This window comes from Mus pahari, chromosome 17 (genome assembly GCF_900095145.1).
Source record: "Mus pahari chromosome 17, PAHARI_EIJ_v1.1, whole genome shotgun sequence".
Classification (NCBI taxonomy): Eukaryota; Metazoa; Chordata; class Mammalia; order Rodentia; family Muridae; genus Mus; species Mus pahari.
In genome coordinates this window covers 1,032,066-1,036,841 of record NC_034606.1, presented here as the reverse complement: position 1 = coordinate 1,036,841, position 4,776 = coordinate 1,032,066, and the positions used below count along the sequence as shown (strand labels likewise).

Sequence of the window (4,776 nt, the reverse complement as noted above, 5' to 3'; positions counted from 1 at the left end):
AGACAGGGTTTCTCTGTATAGCCCTGGCTGTCCTGGAACTCACTTTGTAGACCAGGCTGGCCTCGAACTCAGAAATCCTCCTGCCTCTGCCTCCCAACTGCTTGGGATTAAAGGTGTGTGCCACCACTGCCTGGCAGGCTATAAGTCTTATTTTGGAAGAATTCCTGTAATTCACATAAAGATCAGTATATTGTTATTTTAGTTTTTGATGAATAAAATAGATGATTTTTTTGATGACCTTATGTGATCTTTGTATGATTTTTGAATGTTTGGATGAAAGTTCACTCATGGTGATGATGTTTGAAGTCTGTTGAGAATAATTCAGTTTATTATTGCATTGAGAAGGGACCATTGGGCCTGTTGGGTCAGCACAGGTGGATCTGAACTCTGCTAGAGATGTGGAGCTTGCTTTTAGGTTACTGGAGTCTCAGCGTCTTCACTTGTAAGGTGAAAATACTTCTTCACTGTGTGGTTAGCATGATGACTTTTGACAATATCTGTGAAAATTCTTGTCCACACAATTGCTTTGTGGCTATGAACCAAATCTGAAGTTAGTCATATATAAGTAGTTGTAAACTTTTGTATTGTCATTTACTAAGCAATTTGGACATAATCTATTAAATGAGATTTAAAATAACTTTTAAAGGGCTGTTTTGACTTTTAAAAAACTTTTTGTTAACTCTTTGTGAATTTCACATAGTATACCGCAGTCCCACTTGTCTCTCTGTCCCCTTCTATCCGCCCTCCACCCTTGCAACCTCCCCCAACCCAGAAATAAAAAACACACAAACAGACCAAAAGCCAAATATGCAAGCAACCAAATAATCAAACAACCAAAACAAAATATAGGGTCATCTCATCATGGAAGCTGTAGTGTGTCATAGTGTGTTTGTATACCCTTTTGTTAATACGTCATTGCAATGAGTCATTAGTTTAGTTCGAGATCTCTGGCTTCTGTGACACCATCAATATTGGATTCTCACAGGGATTCCTCCTGGTTATCCTGTTGTGGCTGGTGTCCTGGAGATCCTGCAGTTATGGATTGGCAGGACCTGCCCTTTCTTTCATGTGCCCCAACAGATGATAGATGAAATAGATTTTTGGGGTGGGCCAATTCAGAGCCCTGGATTTGAGTGGCACCTCTGTAAAGCACAGAAGCCAGTGAAGGGCAGGGTCACTTGTGCTCAGCTCCTGGACATCCACATGATCCCTGGCAACTGCTCAGCCCAGGGATATTCTGTGATCTCTAGTGGTAATATGCACTAGCACTGACATCAACACCAACCCCTGCTGCTGCATGGCCACGGACCCAGACGGGGCTCTCAGCAGCAGCACAGGTTGAAATTTCACTATGACCTTAGGTGGCAGGCTGGCTACTCATGGCAGGCTACTCCTCTCCATCCTCCTGTCTCCAGTTCCATCTCCTCTCCATCCTCCTGTCTCCAGTTCCATCTCTCTTCATAGTGCTCAAACTGTTTCACTAGTGGCTCCTGGGGCAGGTGGGCCACACAGCTGGCAGGCCTCTGGGTGGCCTCCTCTGTCTGTGATGTGTGGCAAGGCGGCTTTTGGGCCTCTAGGTGTTTACAGCCATGCTTGTGTGGCAGGGCAGAAGGTGAGGGTGATCTGTGGACATCTTTCCTCTCCTCCACCAGGTTGTGTTGTAGTAGGCGGGGTTCTGTGTGTCTAATGGCCCTGCCCACACTGGGAATGGGTTGGGTATGTGGGCCTATTTTCTGGCCTGCACTGTGTGTCATGGCTTTCAGCAGGTCTGTCTTCAGTTTTTACTTTAAATTATGTGTAATATGGTTATATGTGAGTATGTACACCATATAAGCACAGTTCCCATGGAGGTTAGAAGAGGCCATAAAAACCTTTGGAGCTGTGGCTATAGGTAGTTAGTTATGAGATGCCTGATGTGAGCACTGGGAAGTAAACTGTCCTGCAAGGGCAGTTAGAGCTCTTAACTGCTGACCTATCTCTCTAGTCCATATCTAAGATTTAAAACAATGAACTGAATAAATAGGTTAGGCAATAAGCTGTATGGATGTACACGATATAGTTCTGATACCAAGGCCCTCCTGGATTAATGGAAGAGACAAGCACATACATATAATTTACATGGCAACTGCAGCAATACAAGCATAGCTGGAATAATCACAGGAGATAGAAGCACAGGAATATTTACTATGAATCACAGCTCTGCATTGTACTTCATAATGTTGTTCCTTAATTCCTTGAAACAACCCACAAAGCACCAGTAATTATCTGAGGGCTGTGCCTAAACTCATAAAGCAGGTAAAAGGTGAAAGTGGGATTAAAACCTGGGCTTATTCCAGTCTGGCTAGATTGCTCTCTCTTTCAGTTATTTCATAGTTGTTCAGTTTTTATGATTGTGCAATAATCCACCTCAAACACAGTAAGATAAAACAACAACTATTATTTTATGTCCGTGGCCATGCAGGTGTGTTATGAATCCATGATGACTGGAAGAACAGTGGTTTATCTTTTTGCTTGGATGAGAGCTTTAGTGGGCAGACTGATGGGCACGTGGAAAGGACTGACTGTATGTCTGCTGATGGGAGATAGCTGGTCAGCTGAGACCTCAGCTGAGACTGGAGACCCAGCGTCTGCATTTAGTCTCTGCTTGTGCCTGATTAAATTTCATTCGTAGGATGTTTGGGTTTGAGAACCACTCTCCCGTGAGAACCAGGTAGAAAGCTGTGTGTAAATAGCCTTTTATATCTTACTCACATACGCTGAAAGTTACTCAAGGTCATTTCTGCCAGTTCTTTTAAAAAATTATTCTCTTATATAATATATCCCTTCCTCCACTCTCTTTCTCTTCTATCCCTCCCCTCTCCACCAGATCCACTCTTCCTCTGTTTCCCTTCAGAAAAGAGCAGGCCTCCCAGGAATAGCAACTGAGCATAGCAGAACAATTCACAATAAGATTAGGTATAAACCCTATCAGGGCTAAACAAGGCAACCCAGTAGGAACCATATTCTACAGATGGTCTCTTCACTCAGGTGATTTTCAGCATGGCTGGGCCAACACTTACATCTTGAAGTGATACACTGCATTGGTTACCCTTCTCATTGCTATGACAAAATACCCAGCAACAGAAAATTGAAGAAGGAAAGGTTTATTTTGACTCAAGGCAGCAGAAGCAACTGGCAGCTTTGCATCTTCTACAAAAGTTATGAAGTAGGGAGAGATGATGTTGGTGATCAGTTTATTTATTTCTTTTAATTCACGCTGAGACTCCAGTCAACAAGACAATGTTTACCACATTCAGAATAAGGCTTTCCTACTCAATTAAACTTTTGGGGAACACCTTCAGAGACATACCCACAAATGTGTTTCCATGGTGACTCTAAAGCTTGTCAAGCTGAAAATGAAGATTAAAACTATCACATCCTCCCTGTCTTGATGGAACAAATTTTACAGTTATGGAAGAACAGTGTGTAGAAGGCAATGTTATTGCATTTATCTTGGAAAACATGATCTTCCAGTATTACATGCTACAGGATTGAAAAGAATGGATATCAGAAGATTCCAGGAAGGAGAAGCCCTTCGATCTGGGTCTTAAATGACGAACTAGTTAAGAATAAGTAGCACCATGGTTGTCACTTGGTGGAACAGCTGTGAGTACAATCTTCTATGTTGTTATGGATGTACAAATTTAGGAGAAAGTTACTGCTTTGAAATAAAAACATTCATTTATAAACACAAGTTATGTTGTGTTAAAGCAGTCTATTCTATTTTATAGTCAGATCTCATACTAAATGTTTAACCATGACATGGTTAAATAACCACTGACTCAAGAAACATAAAGGAGCAAATAGATAGAGGCACAACAGAATCCAGTAAAAAGGAGTGCATAGGAGGGAGAATAAGATCTTAAGATCCCAGGCAGCAAACCAAGGGTCAGTCAGTCCCATTTGGGACCCAACATATACAACCTGCTAGTACTGGGCAATGATTGCCTAGTACACGGTTGCCTTTCAGATTAAGGGCGTTGGGTTACTCTCTGGACAGTACCACTAGAGATGAGAGTGTGTGTGCAGTAGCCTTCTTGTTTAAGTGATAACAAGACAATGGGTCTCCAAATGACCCCTTCCAATTTCTGCCCTTTGGGCTTTGCCCTTTGGATTGCTGTGAGTTTGTAGACAGTGACAATACATTCCTTAAAGCACCTGTGATGGTTTGTATATGCTCAGCCCAGCAAGTGGCACTATTAGAAGGTGTGGCCTTGTTGGAGTAGGTGTGGTAGGTATGGCCTTGTTGGAGTAGGTGTGTCACTGTGGGTGTGGGCTTTAAGACCTTCATCCTAGCTGCCTGGAAGCCAGTATTCTGTTAGCAGCCTTCAGATGAAGATGTAGAACTCTCAGCTCTGCCTGCACCATGTCTGCCTGGATGCTGCCATGCTCCTGCCATCATGATAATTGACTGAACTTCTGAACCTGTAAGCCAGTCCCTATTAAATGTCCTTATAAGAGTTGCCTTGGTCATGGTGTCTGTTCAGGGCAGTAAAACCCTAACTAAGACAGCTCATTTCATATTCTGTTACGTGTCTTATTCTTGTTTGGCCAAATATTCATTTATTTATCATAAAATTCAGTTTCATTGCTGGTTCTGGTCCTCACACTTTTCAGTTTTCTTTCTTTCTTTCTTTCTTTCTTTCTTTCTTTCTTTCTTTCTTTCTTTCTTTCTTTCTTTCTTTCTTTCTTTCATTTAAGTACACTGTAGCTGTCTTCAGACACTCCAGAAGAGGG

The 4,776-nt window shown here is 42.3% G+C and overlaps 1 pseudogene; it reads right to left on the bottom strand.

Moving 5' to 3' along the window:
• The window catches only part of LOC110335062, a 60,614-nt pseudogene that overhangs the window by 55,715 nt on the left and 123 nt on the right, over positions 1-4,776 (bottom strand).